This window comes from Corvus hawaiiensis, chromosome 16 (genome assembly GCF_020740725.1).
Source record: "Corvus hawaiiensis isolate bCorHaw1 chromosome 16, bCorHaw1.pri.cur, whole genome shotgun sequence".
NCBI lineage: Eukaryota > Metazoa > Chordata > Aves > Passeriformes > Corvidae > Corvus > Corvus hawaiiensis.
In genome coordinates this window covers 11,628,653-11,654,623 of record NC_063228.1, presented here as the reverse complement: position 1 = coordinate 11,654,623, position 25,971 = coordinate 11,628,653, and the positions used below count along the sequence as shown (strand labels likewise).

Below are 25,971 nucleotides of genomic sequence, written 5' to 3'. Positions count from 1 at the left end.
TGGGGGCTGCCCCAAACCTTGGCTGAGGAGCCAGGGTGATCTGCAGAGGGGACAGGGTAAAAATAAGGTATAAGAAAGCTTTAACCAGAGACAAAGCTGGGGTGTTTTCAGTGTAAGCCATGCAAAGGTTACCACTGTGCAGTGAAATGCAAGACTGGTTGGAGTGAATGACACGTGCATCTACACATGGACTGACAATATCTCACTGTTGGTGGCTCATCAGGTATGGAAATGCAGGAGTCCTCCCGTGGCTGCTTGTGATCTTGGCGGGAGAGGTGTTTCCCAGTGGGTTCAGACCACTCCTGTTGGACTGTCCTAATGCACTGCACTGCACACAGAGAGGAACAAACTCTGCTCATCCTCGGTGTCACCCAGCAGCCACCAGCCCCATTACCTCACTGCACCCCCTCGAGCTCTCAGCTCAGCACCATCATGGTCCCAGAGCTTCTGACCCATGTCTGCAGAAGATGGGAGAACAGCAAAGATGGGCACAGATTTCCTGCAGTCTGCCAGGCAGATATTCCCACGCAGCATATTTATCTGCGTGATACCACCAGCTCCCTCCCTTTCTCTAATAGAAGACCAGAGAGGATTACACACATTCATTTAGTTAAAGATGCAAGGCTATTCACAGTAATTAGCTACCACTAATTAAGTAGGGAGATCAGGGATAGAAATGGAGACAGAAGTCATTCAGGGTATAACTGCTGAGTGAGGTGATTTTGCTGTACTCCACTGATGTTCCACAAGAACGATAAATCCCCAGATCTCTGCAGTGGGCAATGAGGAGTTTAAGCCTAAAAATTATTATACTAACGCCAGAAAAGGCTACAGGACGTCTTTGAGAGTGTAGATAATGGGGTCTGTCCTTTTTACCCTCATCTCAGAGACCAGGTCACAGTACTGTGTCCTGCCCCACTGATTCCTCCAGGAGAGCCCCAGCAGTGTTGTAACATGGAATTCCCATGTAATCCCAGCTAACAGAACAAAAACCCAACCAGAAAGGGGAAAGCCCTCTTGACCAGCAGCACAGTGAAAGCAAACTCAGTCTTTGAAGACAGAACTGGAATGCCAGAATGTGCAGAGATTAATCTGAAACTAATACCAATTGCTTCCTATCGTGTTCAGTATATTTGACATAATTACCTTAAGAACAGCCTCAAAGTGTTATATTGTTAAAGCTGCCAGATGGAAGACATGCTCTGCTGATAGCAAGCATATCAGACGATGATATTGAAGAGACTTCTGAAGAGTTTTAATTAATCTTTCTCTCTTTTTTTATATAATTGACATTACATTGGGCTCATTTGTTCTGTGGGACCCAAGCACTTGGCTCCTGGTTACAAGACTTTAATGGATAAAGGTTTCCCTGAAGAGAGCTAATAAAAGTCGAGGCTCTCAGCTTTTATGAAAATGACTGCAGGTTACCTTAAAGAGAAGATGGTTTCCTCCACTATGTGAAGCAAAACTTCATAGATCAATGTTGACATAAGATGGTGCTTAAATGGGTAATTTTTTTCCAGGCGTTTATCTTCTCTGGCTGAGACCCATTATTTTATTGCCCCGGTTGGAAACCACCACACTGCATGACACAAGCATGGTTTTAATTAGTCTGAAAAGTTTTAATTGGGAAACAAAGAGAGATATCTTATAGATTGTTATTGCAACCTTTAATTGTCTGACTCGAGAGACCATTAATTATCTTGATGGGGAGATGACACACCTTTTTGAACTATGACACCCATATTTACAGCACCTTTTACAGAATACAGTACCTGTTGACTTTCTTCCAGCCTTTCATTAAGGAACTGCTGTGATAGGAATTAACTACAGTAATTCCATTACAAAACCTGCTGTCCAGTGGAATTTTTCTGGAAGATTAGATTTCTGAAAGGGAAAAAGGCCATTTAAGCTAAGCATTTCCTCAAGGCTCAAAGTAAATAACCGATGAAGAAGGTCAGAATGAATTTAGAACTCTTAAAGGTCTGCTGTACACTTGCATGCAGTGTGCGAAAAATAAACAGTGCAGCTTTCCAGTACAGTGATTTTTATTGTTTTAAATGTTTCACATTTCAGTTTAGGGGAGAGATGAGAAGCACAGAGGACAGAATCTGATCAAAATGATTTTACTTGGAGGAAGAGCAGCATTTTAAGCAGACATTTCAAGGTTGAAGTGATACTGGTAGCAGTTGCTTGGCATTAACAACAAAGAAAATACTTGTTAAACCCATTGGGGCAGAACAGCAGAGAGAAACTTGTGACCTGGGGTTCAGCTCTTGCCACAGTGCATTCACCATGTGTAGGGAGGGTGCAGAGCATGGGGCTGGGTATATATTGTGTCTGTTTATTATTAGCTCTGTACTGGTATCCACTGTCAGTCTGCAGTGGGTGGCCCTCACTGCCTGCTTTCAGCTCCTCTTTTGCAGCAGAGATGTTTTCAGGACCTGGTCATTTTTAGTGGTTCTATAATTGAGTCTGTATTGAGTAAACTAGTTGAGAGACTTTTAACCTGACTTTATATTGCTTACTGGAAATTCAGAAGATTACTTTAAGCTGTGTTAATATAGTTGTATTGGGTTTTTTTTCCTGGAGGTCAGCAGTACCTACTCTGTTTCTGTGCAAGGAAATTAAAATATTCCCTGGGCTACCACAGGCTAACTAAATACTGAGTTTATTTTAAAAGTATAGCCAGGTGACTGACCTCTTTTTTTGACCAGGAGCAGGTGGGCAAGTGAAGGCTGGAGCTTTGATTCCATACAAACCTCCTTCCCTACCAAGCTTCAGCTAATACAGATCAGTGGGAGACAATATTGCACTCCTGCTACTGGGGCTGGAGTAATGAGGAAAAAGGGTTGTGTCTGAGTCATGGAACCTCACAGGTGTTTCACAGGGAGTTGCTCTGAGATGGAGCTAACAACACAATTGACATTATTGTGCCTTTCCTGCACACACCAAGAGAGGCAAAGCTAATCAAAGTGACCTGAACATATGCTGTATGCTAACCAAGGGGGCATGCCCAGACAAAAACCACAGAAATGGATTCTCCTTTGTGTGTGTGCTCTCTCTGACCGACCTACAAGTGGGGAAACAAAGTTTTAACAAGTACTTTCACTTGGGGAAATCTTTCCACAACTACAGAAGTCGTTAGGCTTCATCTGCAGTAGCTACAGTCACTGGAAGCAAAGTGGCCATCAGCGATGCTGGAATGTCTCTACAGCAGAGCTTTTGCAAATTAAGAGTCTGATGCTGCATACTGATTGAATGCTGCAACTACTTCCCCCTTCTCTGTCCTTAATTTCTTCTTCTCTCAAGCTGCTGTCAGGAGTAATCCCTCTTCTAATATACTGAGATGGGGAAAATCTCTCTTCAGGGTTTTTCTGGTTGGTTGTTTGTTTTTCAATTAATCTCAGGGAGGGCTGTGCTGGATTGGTGACATTGGTTTGCTCCTTGCATGTGCAGCTGTGGCATGTGCAGAACGTGCTGAGGGCAGGATGTGCACCAGAGGGAGAATGTCCCTGTAGTAATGGTCATTTAGGCTTGACATCAGCTCCAAAAACATACATGTAGCTGTGTTATACTATTTTTAAAAGTCTGTTCACCTGATGACGAAAAAAATACCATTCTGTGAACAACTTAAGCAGTTTTAAAATGTAATTATTGCCTGAGTGCATCTAACAATGATGGCACAACTCAGGTACCACAGTGACAACTGAATGTGTCTTAGGGCACTGGCATGTGCAGGGCTACATATATATTAGTATGAGGAAAAACTAGTGTACAAATTTAATGTAATAAGCTGGATATATAGCATAATTCTTATTTATTGTTGTTATTTTAATTTTTTAAAAATTTTTATTTAGTTTTATGTGTTCAGATGTAGTCGACTTTCCTACCTGGAAAAGGAGCTGAATGAGCAAGGCCAGCCTGAATGCCTTAAACTTTTGGGGAATTTTCTCTCTTGGAAGCCAGTGGCAGCTTCACATCTTCATATGAATATGTGATCAGGAGTATGCCAATTTAATTCATTGCACTGGAAATACAGCTATTATTTCAGATTTATCTAAATAGCAGGGTGTTGTAAAAATTCATTGGAACCAAAATAAGTGGAAGAAAATGTAACTTGGTTTGTAATTATCCTAATACTAAGTTTTGATACATTCTTCAGAAATTCTATTTAATGTGTCTCGTTTAACTGTTAGTTTTATTAACTGCCTCTTAAATGTTTAATTTGAGGGGTGCAAATAAGAGCAGAGCACACAGTGAAGGCATCAGCATGAATAGACTCCCTGGTTTTGCATTCAAGTCAGTGCTGTAGGCAGGAGAGTGCAGCAGGCTGGACGGCAGGAACGCTGTAATTAGTGCAAACTTTAATCACATGCTGAGCCACTTTTAATGGTAACAAGCATTAACTGTATGAATTGATGCAAACTCAGCTCCAAAGCCTGATGTCCCCAAGATGACAGAAAAAGTGCATGAGAAGCTGCAGGTGTCAGTGGCTGAGTTTCAGCTGCGTGGGGATGAGCCCAGACTCTCTGCTGACCCTGAGCACAGGTGCTGCTGCCGGAGAACTGAACCTTCATCTCCACTCTTCTGGGCAAAGAGGAGCCCAGACTCATGCAGGGATTTCTTAGGCCTCAGGGGCACTGTGATAAAAATTCAAAAGCTTTGAAGGGTCTTCCTTTTGACACCTCTTTCTCTTCTGACTTTTGTTGTGGTTTGTGTGTTTGCAGGTGGTTTTTAATATGTTAAGACCTTATGCATGAATTGAGATTTTTTTTTTTCTTGTACTTTAGTATATCAGGAATTGAAAATATCACTGATAACTCCAATATTTGTGGGTTTTTCCTTTTGTAAGCAATTTTGGTTGTTGCTACAGATGCATCACAGAAATAAAAATTACCACTTTTAGTCACTGGTGAGTGAGAGGAAAGATGAAGAAGATTCTTGCATAGGTGTAGTAGGAAGTAGTTTAGGATTAGAACCACATTGTTGAAAAATATCCTCACCTCTCATTCCTACTTGCACTTGCCAGTTCTTGTCTAAAGACCAATAAAGCCAATGGAAATATTCTCCCAGATGTATTTGACACCAAATAAATTTGTGGACCTGGACTTTCAGAGGACCAAAACTAGATGAGGAAAAATTAATCTGGTTTTTATTTTCTTCAAGTTTTAGAATGTAGATGCCTTTTTTGAAGTGTTTAGAGCCGAGAAGGCACACAAGCAGCTGTGCTCTAAGAGCACGAGGATCCTGCTGTCTTTGATAGGGTTCCTTGCTCACCTGAAACAAAGAGCTTTGCTAATCAGGGGAAAATGTGAGTGACTCATTAAAGTCTGCTCTGAGAGGGTGAAAGGCTCATGGCTGTGCAAAGCTTCAAAGTAAAGTCTCAGTTGTATTTAAGATGCTCATGGCATGAGCACACACTTTTGGTTTTCTGTACCTTTCCTCTCTGTCCCTTCATTTTTCACATCAGCAATAGCTGCTGATTATTTGAATATCCTCTCTGTGTTTTTCAGGGAAGACAAAACTCACCATTAGGAGCTGAGTCTCCTGAGACTAAAATCCCAAAGAGCCATTGAGTACAGCAGAATTAAATTATGTGAGAGATGATCTTAGGCACTGGAAATTTCTGTGCAGAGCTTCATAAAGAACCATGAAAGGGGAAAAAAGTAACAGCCAAGCCAAGTTCAATATAAAATGAAGCCTTCAGTATTTGGAACCATTTGATTCCTACCTCTGAAACTCCACCACTGCTTTCTCCTACTGGCTGAAAGTGGACTCCAAGTTCCAAACATCTTTAGTGCCAGGAAGGGCTCATGGTCCTAAGACAGCCAGAATGGTGGGGTTTGTTATATTTGTACCAAAACTAGGTTTTAAACTGGATTTTCAGTGAGCATTCTCAAATGAAGGACTCTGTCAACAGAGAGAAACATAGTCGCCAGTTGATAAAATGAAGTCCAAATGCAAGGCAAAAGTTTGGGACACCCAGAAGCTTGATGCATTCTGTTAAATTTCTGTGCACCTATCCACAGAATGAAATAATTTGGCTGAGATTATCAAGTGACTCCTTTGTGCTCTGAACGGGGCTGAAACTCCCTCATTTCCCAGGCTGGCTCTGGCACATGCCTCCATGGGTTTGTCACTAGGTTTGCTCGTTCCTGAAAGATGGGTAATGCAGTTATCCCAACACATTGGGATGCTGACAAGCAGCGTCAAATCTCATGATAGCATATAATGATTCTCATTTTCAAACAAGAAAGAGAAATGGTTGTTATTGGAAAATGTTGTTAGATTTTTGTATTAAATCTTGCATAGTAACAGTATAATTATAATGTGTCATCTCTGTCTCAGTAATTTGACAATTCAGTTCTTTTTTGGGGGGCAGATGGCCTACAACATACCATATTTTTATAATTAGTTTATTCTCTGCAAACTCAGTATGTAATTACTCCCTCATTCATTACTAGTTTCTTTGAAATCTTCCTTTTCAAGAACTAATAAATCCTCCAACACAAGTGAAGCTTAAATTTTTCTTTGTACTCTTCTCTATCCTCTCTAAGGAGCTTTAATATTTACCACCCTGGTTATTTCACACTCCACATTACTTTAAATACATCTTCATCCTCACTCTCTGTATAACACTTGGCCACCTTTCTTTTTTACCCCCTTTTTTAAAGAATAGAGAACTTTAAGATGAAGTTTTCTTTCCAGGAGAGTTAGGCACATAAATAAGCAGAGTCTAAAATGCAAGGAGCTATAGGTAGATATATATATCTGTGTGCTACATTCCAGTGTGTGATGTGAGAGCACTGTACCTCCCAGTGCCAGTGCAGCAGGCATCTGTAGAAATAAAACCACGTCATTTATTTTTTAGCATTTGAATCCCTGCTGCAGTACTTAGTTTGTTTTAAATTGTTTTAGGTAATGACATAATCTTCTGACAATAAAGTGTTTTTCCAAATCCAGAACCTCCTATGTGGTTGCAGGTGCTTCAGACTATCTCAACCACTCCTTTGAGCCCAGCTTAAAGCTATGCTATGAGCTCTGCTCCCCAAGAACAGCCTCTTTGTTGTGATGCTTCTCTGGGTACTGCCTGTGGCCTGATGCTGCTGCTCCAAAGTGCTTCCCATACTGAAATCACAGGCTCGGCTTTTCAGTTTACCCTCTGAATAAATCAAGTCTTTAACAATAAAATAGCACAAACAAGCAAATTTCAGGCAAAATTTGGCTTTTTCTATCCCTCTTCCTTTTAGGTAAGGTTATGTTCTGTCTAATTTCAGACTCACACGTTATCTTAGATTTAAACCATATCATGGAGGCTGAGATTTTCAAAGCAGCTTAAAGGATTTAGAGACATTTTCCATTCAAATTACGGATCTTTCTTTCAAAATCCTTTTCATCACTATGTCTTGGTGTTTTTGTAGTTGTTCTTTAAGCAGTGCTTCCCTTCAGTCACGCAGAAATTCTTTGTGCTGCTACTTAATGTTCCCCAAAAGGGCAAAGAGGAAAAGGAGTGGGAGAATGGGAATGCTGTGCATTGCATTTGCTGCCTGCAGCATCTCAGTGGCTGAGCAGCGCTGCTCCAAAGTGCTTTAAAATCCCCTGTGCCCCATGTGACACTGACTTCAGGTGTTCTCCTGCATCCAAGTCTGTGGGAGAGTGAAAAAACTTCCCAGGATTTAAGGTGGCAGCTTCCTCTCCTGCTGCCTAATTTAGTCACTGTCATTATCAGCTCTTCTTCTGCCGATTTCTTCATCCCTTTCCTGCCTGAAATGGGATGCAGATTCCTGCAGCTGCTGGTGCCTGTGCCAGGGCCCCTGAGCCCCTCAGTGGCAGGGAGGGAGTGATCCCACCCTGGGCACTCAGGGCAGCTCCAGCTCCCCAGGATCCCCCGGAGGCTGCAGGCAGAGCCCACTCCTGACCTGGCACCAAGGGGCAGCACCCAGAATCCACCTAAACTTGCCAGCAAGGTGGGCTACGAGCCTATGCCAGCCTTAGGAGCCAAAGGGGTGTCACTTCTTCTGCCCCTTTTACAGCAACGCTGCTTCCCACCCTCTCTTGTGGTCCCAGGCAAGAAATGAGGCATTGCTTTCCACATGGCCCTTGCTTTCTACTCTGCCTGCACAACACAAGCTCCTGAAAACAAATATGTTATGGGGAGCTGTCCTCTGCACCAGAACCGATGGCTGTAGGGGGAATTTGTTGCAAATGTTTGACTTGTAAGAGATGGCTTGTGGTGAGCTGTATGCCATTGGAAATTCAGATTTTCATAGGTCAGAGTAGCCTCACTACATGATATCAGTGACCTGTTTGGTTCAGAGATTATCTTTGTGGCTCTGGCACATATTAAGAACTGAAAGAAGAAAACATTTTCAAAAAACCTGCACACAAAAGAAAATATTTTACATTTGCTAAAACTTTTGCTGTAGAGCTTGAGACTTGACACAGCCTAAATTAGTTTAGATTTTTTTCTTTCTTTCTGATTTTGGCTGTTTGTGTAACCATTAGCGTTTCAAATCTATAGAAATTTTAAACTTAATTATGTAGGTGTCCAACTTATTTTAAGATGTGTTATATATATTAAAATCAATCACTTTCAAAATTAATACATCCTGCTGCAGTGGATATCTAAGACTAGCTGAAAACTTAGTTTAGAGGATTTTGTCTTCCTTTAGGTTCAGTGGATGTCTTTGTTTCCACAGGGAAAGTGTCAGAAGTGTCACACCTACTGAAGGTACAGTGCCAGCACAGCCCACCCTTGGCAAAGGGACAGGAAAACACCACCACGGAAATAGGAATGTGCATGTAATTCTTGTATGTGTGCATGCAGTATACAAATACACCAGCTGGAAAGGTTCTGTCCAAAACTCTTCATGCTAAATGGAAAAATGGCCAACAGCCAGAATAAACAGCTACCAGGGATTTATAATATTAAAAAAAAAAAAAAAAAAAAAGAGTAGAGATGGGACACATAGCACAAAATCAGCAGGAATGAGTGACTTTTCCAGAGCATCACATTCAAAAACCTCCCCCAGTGTGTTTCACTTTTTGATATATGAAGAATCCCCACTGGAATCTGGAATCTGGTGGTTTGTCTGGGCAGGTACTGTTCTGCTGAAGGGAGAGCATGAGCTTTTTATAGAGACTACATTTTAGATCCTGTTGAGTCACAAATAACTCTTCAGGAGCTACTGTTTTACTCTCTGCTTTTTGTAAAGCAGCTGGGAAAAGCACAGGATGAAATGCTGAGACAGCTTATCTGAGTCAGACCAAACTATCTAAAATTTGCCTAAATGAAATAAGAGCCCTGATGATGGAGTTATTCCCACTTGACTCGAGTCCCCTGCCTCAACAGGAGCACAGCCCTGCCTGTGACTTTCCAGACCCTGGTCTGAGTTTCTCAGAACCATTTGTGCCAGTCAGCCCAGGCTGTGCCCTCCTGAGAGCTTTTCCCCACAGGCAAAACTTGACCACTCTGCTCAATTTAAACCAAAGTACCCTTCAGTGCTCTGTGCATCCTGATCAGTGAATACCTGCTGCACTAAGGGCAGGATGGCTGTAATTGTAGCCAGGACCTTTAAGGAGCTGTATTTCTTTTATGAACCCATTATAAACCCCGCATTAAAGCACATTTTTTTGCTGTGATGTTTCAGTTTCAGACCATTTCCTCCCAAATTGTAAACATGCAGCTCCATGAGCAGCACAACTAATGAAGCCTGCTTTTCAATAGATTTATATCTCATTGGCTGGATTCCCTGGTGTCCAGGACCATGCAGGCTCCTTCCCAAGCTTTTATTGCACTGTCTCATTCCTGCCCACCTTCTACGCTTTCCCCTTGTGTAGGAACTCTTTGTGTCTAACAAATGGAGCGTCAGGCTGTAGTTTTCCCCTTAGCAAGATCTCTTTCCTCAGTGAGGTTTCCTGTACTGGAGACTGAGAGGACTTGATCTGATAGCCCTGCTCCTGGTGAGTGTGGATCAGAGCAGTTAGTGGGCTCAGAAGGTATCAGGAGCAGATGAACATGCACAGACATAACTTCAAGAAGCCAAAAGGAAAACACAATTTTTTTTCTCTCTCTCCTTGTTTTTTTGGTTTTTTTCCTAATTCCAAATTTGTTCCCTACCCAAGTCTTTGCCTCCCTGATGGAGGTTTAGTGCTGCAGTAGCAGTTACAGTGCACAGAACAAGGCACTGGTGCAGTTGTAGGGAAAAATGTACCAGCCTTGGCCCTCCTTGAAAGCTGAATTCAATTATTTGTTGATAAAATCCCCTTGACAGGTAATTTGCTTCAGTATTTAGCTTCTGCAGTGCAGTGTAACGTGGTGTTGGATATTGGAAGGAGAAAGAGATATAATGGAATACACTTTTTTTCTCTTTCTAAACTGCACAGGCTTCTTTTAATTTATTTTTTTCTTTCACTATATTGAAGCTTTCTAAAAATCTGCCAAGTTCATTGTCAGTATCTGTTTTAAAAGCCTTACAAAACACAGATAGATCCTTAAGTTCCTTTCAAATTAATTGTAATATTGGAAAGTTTTTTCAGAGTTTTCTAGTATTTTCAGGAAGAAAAAGCTGAAAATCAAACAGGAATTTGTATGCTCACATAGTCTCTGTGCTTTTAATGGTTACTACCAACTATGATCACCAGGGAGACAGTGAATTCAGTGAAATTTATTCCAGTAAATATCTAACAAAATACCATCTATTATTAGATAGAATATGGGGTTTTTTTCTGCAGAAAGATCCACACATTAAAATTTGTCTGTCGTCAGGTCCTTTGCTAAAAAGGACAAGGTGATTAGAGGTGTAACAACCTTTACTAGCAGGAAATATGGATGACTTATCTATAGAGAAAGTGTCATCTTAATCGATACCCATTAGCATTCAGCCCAAGCTTACAGAAGTCAGTAGAAAACCTTGCACTAATTTTTCTGGGGTTTGTGCCCACAGCCCACTCATGGACTTTTTATAAGGGGTGCTATTGTAGATGTTCTGTCCCACCAAAATGTTGAATCCTTTCCTGAAATCCTCTAAGATAAATTATACCTGCCTGTTCCTTGCACACTGCTTGAAGAACAGAGCTACAGAACGTTTCTGTATCATCTTTGATCTCTAAAATTGAACAGACAGCATCTCAGCAATAATCATACTCATGAGATTCCTGATACTTCCAGATTTTTACCTGGATGGAAGAAACTGCACTTTGCTTTCTTGTCCATCTCTGTAAGGATTTAGCTGTATAACTTTCAGACCAAACCTTGGAGTAAACTCTGTTGGAATTTAGCATAGATGTGTGAATGGGGTTTTAACTTTTCTGTGTCGGTTTGTTGAACTCATTCAGACATCCCCAGCTGTTAGGAAATGCAAACTGCTTTGTGATCTTCTCAATAAACCTTGACATCGCATTTAGCTTTTGAGGATGATGAGACAAGCCAAAACATGAGGGAGTTGGTACAGCTGAAAATGCTGCACAATTTGCAGTCTTTGCTCGAAAGGTAAAACATCCAAATCCATATATCCTTTACTGAAGTGCTGTATTTACCTTGGTGTGACCATTCCAAAGGGAAGGTCTGGTGTCACCTCTGCTTCCTGCAGAAATGAAGTGCACGAGCTTTATGTCATGTACTCTACCCATATTGATTAACAGATTCCCTAAGAAGCAGAATAATATTCTTACAACAGCTCATTGACAAAGAAATGGACTTCTGGGACTCCCTGCAGCATGTAACCTGAAATCCATGACCAGTCACAGGATCCAAAGATGGATCCAGCATTTTCTGGAGTAAGGGATATTATAAGAGCAAGTACTGTAACCTAGAGAGGTTTTACTGCCATTCTTTTGACATCAGACTATTGCACTGGCTTACAGGATCTGAAGGGTTGTGTAATGCCTTGTTCTAACAAGCTAGTGGGGAAAACATACAGGAAAGTGAGGTTGATCCAGTTCCAACGAAATATGGATGAGAGGATAGTACATGTTGTATATACTATCCTCTCATATCCATATATACTGATTTGAGTAAATCAAAAAACATTCCAGGATTCCATTCCTTAAAATGTGTTTTGGGAGAGGAATTTAAAAAGTAGTGTGATGTAAAAAAAGAGTAAAGCCAAGGCAGATTGTCATTTGGATTAAACTGGCTGAAATAAAAGTAGGTACTCTAATTAGCCACTGCCTTCATTAGCCTTCTTCTGAGACTGGTGTTAAAAGGGGGGAAAATGTCCTGTAGCACCTGCATGCCCTTCTGCCTTGCTGATCATGTGTCTAGGAAAGAAGCCATGTCACCTCCATTGCTAACCATTGTCATAAGGATTTTTCTGTCTCCAAGTCCGGGCTGCCGTTTGTCCCACTGGCCCCACAGCAGCACTGGCTCCCTCACAGCCAGAGCCAGGCAGACACTGCACATATTGAGTGCTGCCTCTCCTTGCTCCTGAGGAGCCAAACCTCATCCATCACCCACAGTTGCCTTTTCCTCCATGCTATTGTCTGCCAGCCCAAACCAGAAGCACAACCACCCTGCTTCTCCAGCACCGAACAGCGTTTGGTGACTCTGGCCAATTATTTGCACTGCCCCAAAGGAAACTAGTAAAAATCATCTTTGGAAGCAGACAGATTTTGCTTGCTGTCACCAGAAAGGTTACTTTCTTTAGTCTCTGAAGGCTTTGGTGGATCAATTCTTGTGCATGGGAAAATAGATTAGAAACACGCCGTCAGGTACGCTGTGCACAAGATAGACAGATGGAGACAGTGGTATCTATCTGCTACAGGGAATTGTCACAGGGGCACAACTCATCACACTGGTTCTTAGAGGGCTTAATATGCTGCTGGTAAATAATCTATTTTTTATTACCTCACATCCCCAGATTGTCAACATTCTCAGCTTTTTTGCCACAGCTAATTAGACAGGCAAAAGCCTTATAGCCTAAAGAACAAGTCTGAGCTAAGCACCTGCCAAAATATCTGACTTTTTTTAAGAACTGGAATGTCAAAGAGTGAAGGGGCTGCAGATCACATTTAAACGCTTTGAGCATCAATAAGATGATTAGACCCATGAGGCAAACGTTCAGAATTTCTCTCAGACTCACCACTGAGAGAAGGCAAGATAAAACTCTGATAGATAAAACTACTGTGCAACGGTACCAAAGCTAATTATTCTGCTGAACTCTCAGAGAAATCTTGCAGGGATGTGTTGACAGCATGCTCTGTGTGGCCACTTCTGTTCAGGAAAGCAATATTTAATTGCATATGTGAATGAAGTCTCTCTGTGTAAAGTATCGCTTTCGGAAAAGAAATTGTCTGAACCAAAACAAAGAATGACCTCGCTGTTAGCCAGGCAAGGCTGATTTGGCAGGGAGAAGTGAATTTTCTTTATATTTTCATGGGGGTTTTATTTTGGTTTTCCCATCCTTTATTTAAAAATCCTGTTTTCAAGCAATTAGTATAGGAGATTTTACAAAAGGCTCTGCACCAAGGGCAAAAGGCACCAAATGATGCCCCTGTATCAGGCATGCCATGACTAAGGCTATTTGCAAGCAAATAGCAGCAAAGGTATCCTTGCAGTCCCTGTGTAGCCTCAGTGGACAGACTCATGGTGTTCATGTCTCAGTGTGTCCATGTCCCACATTCCTGGTGAGCCTGCTCCAGGCTGGCTTTCACCCAGCACAGGGACCACAGCCCACACTGCCTGCAGCACCTCCTTACCCTGCTCTTCATGACCAGGAGCAGATATCATGTATCCATAAGGCTGATGGGGTGTCCAGTATTTGTACATCCGAAGGAAGAGATGATGTTAGAGATACTGGAGAGGGAAAATGGCTTCCAGCCTCTCCAGCCTGAGCAGCAAGTCTGCTCAGCGGGACTGTCACTATTTAAGGAGTGGTGCAATCAAGCTATTGACTACCTTTGGCTTTCCGTGGTTACGAGCCCCAGCACCTATTTGTGCCTTTGGAAGTCATCCCAGAATTTGCTGACTTATGATTACTCATCAGGGACCCCTTTCTCTCAGCTAAAGAGAATAACCTGCTTTTTCCATAGATTAACTTTTACTGCAATAACTTTTTGTACTTTCCTGTTTCTGATATTGCAGAGGGAGAGATGGAATGGAGTTCAAACAAGGGAAGCCGAGATGTATCATCTGCCTGCACTGAAGTATAAGCAGTTACCAGCTGATGTCATACACTGCTTGATGACGTTGATATTGCTGGAAATATCTCTAGGACTGAAAATAGTAAGGATAAAAAAAATTGGCAGACTGTGTGTTTGTTTTCCTGATTGGATAGAAGGTGATAAATTTCTTTTGGTTCCATTTATAGGCATGGTCTTGTTTTATATTGATTTGCTGTTCTTAAAATAAAAAAAAATATCTACTCTAAGTAATTTAGGGCTACAACAAAACCTACTGGGTTCTGCCAGTGGCTTCTGAGTAGCAAACTTTAAGGCAGCTTTCTTCTCATTCTCCATGCTGAAGATGTTCTCTCTCTCTGTCACTTCCATAATTTCTATCTACGTAGATTTTGTATATTCTGAAACCAGCCACACTTTGAGATGGATTATTCCTTCTCTCTCTTATGAAGTAACTCTGCTTCAAACTCAGCCTCCAATGCAAGACCACAGTACCACCCACAGAGGAACCACTTGTGCAGAGTTCAGGGTTATAACCCCCAGCACAGGCATGGGAAGGGGCTTTGACTGTGTGTACAGATGATGTTTTGTGGTAACCCCACTTTTCTGTCACTGCGTAAGGGTCTTTCACATAGTTTATAATTTGGGTACTACGAATCGTTGCAAGCTGTCTAAAGTGTTTCTTGCATTGATGGACTCCCAAAGCTCCTGTTGAGGAGGGGCAGTGGGAGAGCAGCTGGGTGGATGGCTGGCAACTGGCCAAAGTCAGCCAGCACAGATGGGGAACTCTACATGGCCATGAGTAAGAAAAGTCAAAATGCTGACATTTGTCTTCCACTTTTTTGAGTTGTGGCTTGAGTGATATTTAGTGGTTTTAGTTGTTTTTGTTTACCTGAGTTTTCAAAATTCAAGTTCTCTGTTTCCCCCTTTCCTATTGCAAGGAAATGAGTGAATTGTTGTCATGATTCCTTTCTATCTGAGATATTTTGTGGTATTTTTCTCTCCTAGGCAGAAATGTCAGTAAGAAAGTGGCAGAGCTCTACAGCCATGGTCTGGTTTTGCTGTTCAGGGTTTATTGTTCGGCTGAGAAAACCTTGAAGATTCCCAAACCAGTGACATGAAAACCAAGGTAAGCAGTGACTAAATTAAGTGCAGAGACTAAATTAAAATTGGACATTGTATTGTGTGTCCATAGCTGGAAAGGGAAGTTAAAATTGAAACCAAAAGGCACTGTGGCCACTCTCTTTTCTTAGCTCTGGATTTAAAAGTCTGGCTAATATCTTCTTCATTCAGGACAAGGTCTGCTTGATTCAAGGACAATATTGAGTCAGGTCTAGTGTGTCAACAAGAGAATCAACCTTTACTTTGAGAAGTGTATTACCCACATGGGCAGCTACAGAAAAAGGTGGGGAAGGAATTGGTAGTGGTAACTGAGGTGAGGAGCTGGAGTGGTCCTGCTCTCACTCTCTCTTTTTCACACATGAATATACACATGTAGATGTCTTTCATATCCTTCCTTGTGTCTTTTCCATAGGCTTCTCTGTCAAGTTTGGGATTTCTTTTTAACTAATATAACATTCCACATCTCCAGTGAGAGCTTCTCAGGCTGACCATGGCTTGTTTGCAGTTGGCACTGAGCTGCATAGCTTCCCCAGAGGTGCTGAAGTTTGGGCAGGGGCCCTGCAGTGCTGCTGGGATACAGAGCTCACCTGGGGGCTGTGCTCAGATTACACACAGGGAGCCAGAGCAGCAATTTATACAGCAGTCTGTGATGCACCTCCACCTTCCCTGGCAGCCAGGTTAAGCCATCTCAGAAATCCCAGCCTCAACAGGGAAATCACTCAGTTTTCTGGTTCCCCTAGCCTGGAAATGCATTCCCTCTCTGCCAGGACTTGAGAGAATTGCATCCATAATACACTACTCCTGTTTATAGGAGCAAAGCTTGCTTTACTACGCTTGAATTTAAATAAAGGTATTTGCACATCCCTGATGAATTTTTTCCACCTGTATTTTTATCCATAATAGACTGCCTCTGTACTAGCAGTGACTGATCAATTGTTTGGGGGTTGTTTGTTTTCAAGGCAATGCGTGGGTGATTCTCGATCCTCTCCTGTGGCAGAGCCTGCTGTTATCAATATGTTACTTTCTTTTCACTGGGAACGTAGCTTGCAGAAGGCATGGAAAATAAATGGGGTCTGGTTTAACTCCAGTGACAGGGACCATGTCTGATAAATCAGCATCCAACGCCTCTTCCCCCTTTGGAACTGGCCAGGGCAAGACCTGCACTTGGAAGGTCTGAATTTTTTTTATCTTTTTCTAATTAACAGGAGTTAGCCTTTCAAAGTGTTTGCAGCAAGTGAGAGCCAAGAGGCTGGAGTGAGTGCTCTCTGTGGTCTCCAAATCATTTGCTTTTCAAGGGGAATAGGGAGATTAGAGAGAGGCCTGACTTGGCTGTCAGGTCTCTAAAGGAAAATCTATGCTTGGTGGGGCCAAAAATGCAGTGCTCATAGAAGTGTATGAGAACAGTGTTTTCTCACCTATGAGTTCAGCAGGTGCAGTGAACAACCTGATGGAGGCAAGGGCTCAGCCCAACACAGATGTCACCCTCAGGGGTGTGGGTGCCACACTGAAGCTGCCACGAGGACACATGCAGGGCTGGGAGAGCAGCTCTGACTCCAGCATCCCTTCAGTCCTGGGCAGAGGGTGCCAGAAATTTATGTCCTGCCAAGGACCAGAGATGGTCACACTACATCTCCTTTCCCTTCCACATTTAGTTTGTTTGCTTTATCAAGGCATACAGCCACAGAATAGTCCTCATGTAGTTTTTACCCTTCCTACTGTGGAGGGGTTTCTGTCTCATTTAGTGGCTTTAGGCAGTGCTGAAGTTCAATGAGGAGGAGCAGGGACTCAGCTGGAAATGCCAGTGTGCCTGCCAAACTGTCACCCGAGGTGTTTTCAGATGAGGATGTCTGCAGAAATTACACTGAGGCTTGGCATCACCAGGCAAAGTGACTCTCTTAGCTCCACTGCTGACTAATACAGACAGCATAGTCTGTCACCCCATTCAGAAACAGTAGCTGTACTGAAAATAAAATTTTAGAAAGAGTGGAATTCTGTAGGAGCAACTTTTATTACCAGAAAAGAAACATCTCTCATATAAAGAGTCAGTCCATTGCTGCAAATTTAGGTAATTTTCCTCATATTTCCCCATCCATTTCACTTTGATGTGGTGTGTGTCCTGCAGCAGGATGCTGCCACTGCCATGGAGGTACCTTAGGGGAGCAGCACAGCCTCTCCAGTGGGTCCCCCTGTATGCTGGTGCCTGCAGGCCTGCCCTATGGGATGGCTGGGTGCACTGGGAATGCCCCACTGTGCACCAGCAGCACTGTCCAAGCAGGACTGGGCACCCTTCACATCCACCAGTCCCAGCCTCAAGGCTGATCCCTCCAGCTGTGCAAGTGGCTGGAGCTGTTCAGGAGCATTGCTGAGCTCCTGCTGCTGCTGTGCTGCTGAAACACAGTTCACCTTAGAAAAGGGGTTTTCAAAAAGTGCCATTCCTCACCACAGTGTTTCATTCTCCCAGAAATTTTTAATGGGGAGGTTTTTTGTTGGTTTAAGTGTAAGGAGGGGGGACTCCCCTGCCTATCCACAAGCTCAGCTTGGTCTCTCTGTGTCAAGCTGTGATGTTTCTGGCTCATGTTTCATTACCAATAATAATGAGAGTTTTCTGAACAAGAGAGGTCTTGAGGCTTTAGCATTTTCACCAGGCAAATGTGAGGATCTTTATCTCAATTCTTGTAGACTTGAATCATCCTTGCCTGTGTGGCACGCTCTCTCAGTGGCAGGAGCACAGCTGAGAAAAAAACAAGCATGAGCCTTTCCTACAGGTAGAATTTCAAGGGCATTTTCTCATCCAGGTCCAGCTTTACGTGTCTGTAACACTGAGATTTTTCACCTCTTTACAGGACATCCTACAGATTTTTGTATTCTTCCTACGCATCATTTTCCTGGTAGTCTATTTGTGGTTTACTGGCTTAGTCTGTGGGGTTTTTTTCTTCCTATTTCAACCTTTTGTTCTTAGTTTTTGGATTCCCAGATTTCCTCTGAGGAACCATCTGGGGCAAAAATATAGCTGTTGTCCCTGTCAGGTCTTACAGCTGAGAAAGTTATAAACAGAATTTCTGTGCCTGGTCCTTTACCTGCTCTCTCTTAGTATCCATTGCAGTTGATGATGGGTTTGTTGTCAGATTTTAAAAAATAGGGAAAGATTGCTGGTCCAGCTGGAGGAATGCTGCTTTGTGGTTTGTTTGTCTGGAAGATATTTTAAGTTGGCTTGAACACGCTGATTGGTAAGACCAGGATTGCTGAAAAGCAAATAAAACCTTGAGGGGGTTGGAGGAGACATTTTTTTTCTTTATTCTAAAGAATATATTAGCCTTCAGTTCACAAATAAATCACAAGTTCCAGAAAATCTGAGTCTCTTGCTTGAGCCTCTAACAGGGTATGAATAAATGTGTACCCTGTTGCAGCATGTGAGGGGAGTTAGAGATTTCTGCTTTGCTAACCCTGATGGCTGTGTTTGACTCTGTATTTACCTTAGCCAAACCTGAGGAGTGTTTCATTAATTTGGGGAATGCCAGAGCTTTTGAAAAATTCAGTCTCTCACTCATATCACCTATTTTAATATCAGTATTATTCCAGCCAAGGGATGTTAAGCTATGTCAGGGCTTTGTGCCCAGGAACAGCATTTCAGGTGTTTGTGTGCTGCAAGACAGTGCAGTGCATTTCTTGCAGTACTTGACTGGCCTGCAGAGTGCAGTAATGCTGATTTTCTGTGTTGGCAGAATAAAAAAAAGTTAACTCCCTCTTTTAATTCAGATATTTCTATTTAGACCTGAGTTTCCCAGTCTGTGCTGCCTGTGCCCTCCCTCAGCACTGCTGGCAGCAGGGGTACAGTGCATCAAGCACAGGCAGTGCTCAGCTCTCCTGGTGACATTCATGTTCTCAGTGACCAGGTATTTTGGGGGCAGGACTAAAGAAGCCTAACTATTACCAAGTACTGGGAACTGAGTCTTTGGAAATCTTTTAAGAACCTTTTGGTTCACTCTAAAAAAATATCTGACCACTTCTGACAGATGGTGGGAGTTTTACAATCTGGTTTTCTGCAGGAATCCTCACTTACTTTCTATAGATTACTTGGTCTCTGTGTGTGTGTTTTCCTCCACTAGAAATCTCTGAGCTGACTGACAGACTTAAACTTAGTCTATCACAGGTTTGAAGTCCTAAAAGATAATTAAATTCCTGTATGTTCTCCTGGAAATGGTCAGTCAGATGTAAGAGACTAGTGTTGGAACATTCCCAGTAATAGTTTTAATAACTTCTGGACTCTGCTTTGGCATGGACTTAATGATCCCCTCATATCCTCCCCAGCCTAATGAATTTTATGACAGTTAAAACCTCAGTGTGATTGAGTTGATGGGGTTTTTTTTATTTAAAAGGTCGTCCAAGAGACACCAACAAATAACAAGCAGAATTTCTCCATAGCTTTTGCTGATCGAAAGATCATTTTTCTTCTGGAGTGCCTGGGGGTTTGGATCCACACTGAGCTGATGGAAAGCAGTCTTTGGCACAATTCTCAGATGTTCATCATGGGCTTTCAAACAGACCTCTGATTCCACCTCCTAAGTCACTTTGGTTAAATTTGTCTTTCAGAATTAATTTTAAACCTGAATAATAATTTTTCTAGTTGCTGAAATAGCCTGTCTTTTTTTTCTTTTCCTTCCGAAAACGTACATCCCCAGCACACAGACAGAAAGAGAGAAATGCTTAAATAAGTCAAAGATGCCATTTTGGGACTAAACTATTCTTAGCATTTACAAGGAGGAAATTATTTAATAGACCTAATCATCTGTGTTAGTCAAAGAAATTCACACTAAGACATTTACAGGATTGTGGTTTAAACTGTACATTCCTTGAGGCTTTTTGTTTTTATCTATAAACCCTCACTCTGATGTCTGGGGCACTTGAAATGGCCCTAGGAAAACCAAGAGTCAGGAGAGCCCACTAGGTTCTCTGGGTGCTCAGTTTGTAGGGGATGTGTCAGAAAACACCAGCCCCATCCAAAACAACTGGCACTCACATGTATAGACACATTTGTCACTGTTGGGATAAAAATATGTCAGTCTTTAAGCACAGGGTTTCTTTAACCAAGGTTGTCTGTAATTATAAATCAAACATCACATAGCATAGCTGGAAATGCTCCTGGTTTTATCATTCCTGATGATTCCATCTGCGCTGTCTCTCTTGTCATTCATGACTCCTTAAATCAACCATTGTCTTCATATATGCTGAGACTCTTGATTCTAAGCATATGAAAAAACTCTTCAAATCTTGAACCCAAAATCATATTTAGCATGAATGCTGTTTGCACCCCAACTAGGAAAGCTCGGAAACGCTTGCTCTGCTCCCAGTCTCAGCAAAGCTCTAACAGCCACTGGGCTGTGCTGAGAAAGAAATGAGATTCTTTAGAATTTAGACTGGAAATCATCTGAGGACAAGACCGTGTGAATTTGCTTCACCTGTGGTGTGTTCCCCATGGCTGGGTGGGCTCTGAGGAGCTGTAACCCACAGCAAAGTGTTTGGAACACAAACCCTGGCCCAGCTGGCCCAGCTCCATGGCCTTTCTCGCCCAGCAGGGAGCTGAGGATGTTCTTGGAGCTGGGAGGGCTCAGCCACAGGAAGAATGTTTAGCTGGGGCCACCCATCAAGGCCCCCAGCACGATCCCAAAGGAAGGCAAGGAGTGTTCTCCCAAGGGAGACTACCGGGATCCAATTATCCCGTGGAGAGAGGCTGCGGAAGGTGAGGAGGAGAAGGGCCCTGGAGCACTGCAGTGCCTTGTTTTCTCAACTCTGAAAGGAGTTTTGAGCTTCAGCTGTTGCCAGCAGTTTTATTAATGGCTAGCTGCTGGTTGAAGCTTCAAGTTGAAGACTTGGGATGTTTGAGCCTCGTGGGATTTAGTTATTTCTCAATGCTGAACAAGACCTAGAAGAAGTGATACTTGTGTGGGCCAGCAAATAGCAAACCTCAAAGCTGGGAGAAAAGTTCTCCCTACCAAAAAAAGTGCTCACAAGTTTGATTTTGGGGTGTTTTATTATTTTTCTGTTTGGAGACTTTTTTTTCCTAAAGAAATAATCTAGACAAAGTGGCGTTGCTCCCAAATCTAAAATCAGTTTGGCATATCTTTGCTCCTCAGCTTTTTTTTTCCCTCTTCTGGGCATCTTCAGAAGGACATTGAACATAGAGAATTGGAAGGAATGGGTAATTTGTTATAGGTGACTGAAATATGTGAGGAAAATTAGATGTACTTAGTAGACAAAGGTCAGAATTAACATTTATGTATCTGAACACATACATTTAGAGGAAATGGTGTGTTAAACCTGAACCTCTATTAGTAATGATCACAAAATTCAAATAAAACATTTTCATATTGGGAAACAGGCTTTTCTCACCAACTTGTTGCATGTTGGCCGTTCTGGTATCCCCAGCTATTTGAGGTAATCTTCAGAGAGAACCCTATTTCTGAAAACACTGGTCCCAGATGAACAGCCAAATTCAAATGCTTTGCTGATCTGATTTTCAGACTCTAGATCTGAAGCTTTTAATTTCTGCTCTGTGTGCGGACCCTGAATCCCTGAAACATGTGTGATTCACTTAGAATTAATCTTGTCTCCCTGCACACTATTATTTTCTCAATAGCTTTATTTCCCTCCCTCCTCACCCCTCCCAAAATGAACAGAGGCTCTACTGTATAAAAGGTATCCCCTCCTGGCACAAAGCACTTGCAGCTTCATTCTGCTGCGAGGCTATTGCTGACCAGGTCAGCCTTTCAGTGAGCTGACCCAAATCCTACAATCCCCTCAAAAATACGTCTAAACCTGCCTGTCTGATTTCCATCAAGGATTGGGATTCTGAGGTCTGGTTGCTTGGGTTTATTTATTTTGTTCCAGTTCAGCTTTTCAGCACATCACAAACACATTTACAAATACCTTGAATTATGCATTTCCCATGGGGTGAAGGATCTTTAGTCTAAACCCTCTGTATTTTCTTATATCTTATTCTGGTGCTGTTACTCCCCAAATGGAAGGTAGCTGTAAAAGCTAATTTAACACAGCACCATAACGCAGTCCACGGTTTCTGGGGACAGGAAGGCAGGGGTTGCAATGTTTGGGGGTTTGGTGGTTGAGGGGTTGCAATACAATAAGACTTGTATTTTCCTCTGCAATAAACCCTAAAGCCCACAATGTGTAACCCGCCAGAACGAGTTACCTAATGATTATTTCCAAGGGATCCGTGATTTGCAGGCGCCATCATCTGGGCACAGCCTCTGCTTGCAACTGGAATTAATGGAGACTCAGAGATACAAACTTTGGAGCCTCGGCAAATCTGCAAATGGTTCCTACTAATAAAACAGCGTTTTTCTCTAAATAAATACATGTGTCTGTACCCCCCAACACACACACACTCTCTGTGAGTGTTTAGAGATGATAAATACTAGACAGTAAAGATGGATTAATCCTTTCTTAAAGATTTAATTATGTTCTGGGCTGTTGGGACTAAATCCATTAAATCAAGATGGAATTTCTAATCTATCAGCATGTCTACTCCAAGCATCTGTGAGATACAACCCCCCCTGGCTCCAGGCCATGAGACCTTCCCAGACTGTTGGTTCAACTTCTTGCCTCTTGGATGTTGTGTTCACTGTTCTTTTCACCACTATCTGTTGGAGAGTAATACAGGATTAAAATTGGGTTAAATGGGAACCCAAACCATCTTCTCATGCTCAGGAGTTTCAGTCATTTATCTGATGGTGAGGAAGGGAAGACCACCCTTTTGTCTTCAAAAAAATTACCCTTTGTTCACCCAGTGCAAGACAAGTCTTTGCTCCCTGAGCCTCTGGGAGAGGAGCAGAAACTGAACTTGTGTGACTTCAGGCACAGCAGCCAGGGCAAGGTTCAGGAACTTCCTTCTGAAATAATAGTTTCTTCCACAATGATCTGAAGAGCCTGGGTTTCATTTGCTTTTCTTTTTTAAAATCTTTTCCATGCTTTTTGGGCGATCTCCTCTGACAAAAGAGTTCCAGGGCACTGATGTTTCACAGTGGTTTCCATGGCTTTGACAAGAACAGGACAATGGGCAGTTTGACCCCAAAGGTAAAATCCTCGCAGCTCTGAAGTTGATAGCACCTCCTAATACCTCTGCTCTGGATATATTACCTTTGCAGAGTAATTCAAATGGATAAATATCTAATGAAACATAAGAAAAACATTGGATTTTAAAATGAGAACCACTCTGGAAACAGCAGAATTGGTGTGCTGGGACAAAGCAGATCACACGCACATGTTTTTGCTGTTCCTTCCCTCCTGCTTTCTTTTCTAAAATTCCTATTGGTCCCATGAGGAGCAGGAGAATAAACCTGTTGTCAGTTTTATTGCAGAGCTGGCTGCCTAAACTGATGTCTCACTGCAACATGGTTATAAAAAGGAAAAAAAGAAAAACTGCCAAAAAGCCTTGCTGATGTAAATGATATTCCTGTTGGAAGACTCTCCAGGAAAGGGCCTCTGAAGCAGGAGAAGCCTAATACATACAGCAGTATTTTCAAAACACCGACTTAAAAATTTAAAGCCCTATGGCTTTTTTTTCCCTGCTGTAAACTGTGAGCAGAGCTGCCCGGGCTCTGCTCTGAAGAGGATGGAAAGAACAGATCAACACAGTAAACCACGGCTGTCTGGTGGTGATATGGTGATATGAATTTTAAATTAACCTGCAAGACAAATAATTTTCCATACTTTGGAATGCAGCCTGGCATAAAATTTTCATTTACATGTTCGTTATAGCTTCAGGAAATTGCCATCACCGACACCCCTGATTTCTAGTACCCAACATATGATGTTCTTTCTTCTCTTTCTCCTTCTCTCAGGGAGGCATTTTGATGATATAACTCCTTGTGTCATTCTGATGAGGCACATTGTTGATACAAACTGTCCCAAGGTCTGGCATGACTGCTCAGTTGTAGGCTGTGTGTGCTCTCTCCCCAGGAATCACTGCACCCTTTTCCAAAGTCAGGCTTGTCATGTTGTGTTTGAAAATGTCAATACACTTGGTAATTTCATTAAAATCTTAACGTTGTCTTGGGTTTGCATAATTAGGATGGAAATCTCATGAGAATATTTTTCCCTGTGATATATCCAGGCACAGAGCAATACCAATACAAAGCTCACTGAATTCACGTACATTAAAATGAAAAATAACCAGGGAAAGGTACTGATTTCTACATGTCCAGAGTTCAATTTGGTTTATTTTGGGACCTACATAGTGAGCTGTTCATTTGTTGCATTCATTCCAAGTGGCTTGTCACTGATGAGATACCAGGCTTCCCAGAAGACAGTTCAAGGGATAAGTCATGATCTCTCAGAGCCCTTAATGCCACCTGTGAGCCACAACTGCAGCTTCTGTGCAGTCCCAGCTCTTGCCTGTTCTTCATTGCCAGCGCTCCCTTCAAAGGGGATTTAATTACCAACTTTCTCTGCTCTCTGCTTGAAATTTTAGAAAAAACAAAACGTGTAAGGATCCATTTGACCTCTGTTCTGAAAAGCAGTGATGTGAAATGAATATTTGTTGGACTATTGATCTTTGCTTGTTCTTAAATACACTGCAGCCTTAATAAATGCCTTTGGTCCATCCCTCAGCTGGTGTAAATTACCACGGCTCAATGCAGCTGAGCAGATTTACATCATCTGAAGACGCAGTCCTTGGCATGTTGGAGCAGCCTGCTTTTCGAGAACCTGGCAGTTAGTGTGCCATGGATAGCATTTACAGCACCTCTCACCCTGCAAATCCAGTGCTGGCCTGCTGTGATCAGGTAATTTTGGGAAAGAAGGGCAAGCACCCTTGCTTTGTGCGGTGGTTTGCATCCTGTTCTCTGTGTTGCTTTGCTTGGCTCATGTGAAACAGTGGAGCAAGGGTGATTTTTGGGGGGTCTGTACACCCCACAGCCCTCGTGGCACAGGTTGGGAGGGCTCCCTGTGCTGCCCTTGTGCCTGCTGCTCCTCACCCCTGAGCCAACCCCACTGCCAAAGCTATTCAGTGTGCAAGTGCTCTTACTTTTATGGGCGCTTTATGACTCTTCTGTGTGGAACATATAATTTTAATGGGTGGAAATCAAATTAACTCTAAACCCCACTTGACTAGTGCTTCTTGTGAAGACAGTGGAAATTCTGTTTGCTGCATTCCCAGCTCTCCAAACCGTGGTAACCTCTTGGCCTCCAATGCTTGCTATGTGCAATGGGAGTCCAGGAGTCTGTACCATTTCATTCTGCTTTGCTATTTCACCACAGTTTGGATTTTCATAAAGTGAAGGACTCAACTAAAATACTGTCTCACTCCCACACCAGAGCAGCACACGTGCTCATTGATGGAGAGAGGACTTATCTCCATTTGCAAGCTGCTAATTGTGAAGTCTTGCAACATAACAGGGATTGTGCTGGGATATAGAAATTCTAACTAAGACACAAATCAAGACAGACTTTGAATTTTAAGAAACCTTTGTCCAGTATTTGGCTGTATTCCTCTGCCATTTGAGATAGTCAAAGGGAGTTGGGAATAATTGATCCAATATAAATCTCTGACTTCAGATGCCTGCCCTCTTCTTGCATGTCTGATCTCCTCTTCCAGGCCTGCTGTATACCTCTGATTTGTATGCATTTCTGTGCTTTTACCTTTTCCAAATAGTTTCTGTTAACTGGTTGTAATATAAGCAAAAATCTGCAATTAAATGTTATATTGATTTACTC

The 25,971-nt window shown here is 42.4% G+C and overlaps 1 long non-coding RNA gene across 5 annotated transcripts in view; it reads left to right on the top strand.

The window, feature by feature from the left end:
* Positions 1-25,971, top strand: part of LOC125334511 — a 334,287-nt gene that overhangs the window by 247,463 nt on the left and 60,853 nt on the right. For 4 of the 5 annotated variants that reach the window (XR_007207157.1, XR_007207159.1, XR_007207158.1 and 1 more), the window contains 2 exons: positions 14,087-14,227; positions 15,130-15,250. This is a non-coding gene — a long non-coding RNA (uncharacterized LOC125334511). Of the gene's footprint in view, positions 1-14,086; positions 14,228-15,129; positions 15,251-24,867; positions 25,041-25,971 lie in introns of all 5 variants that reach the window. The other variant, XR_007207156.1, reaches the window with a different exon arrangement.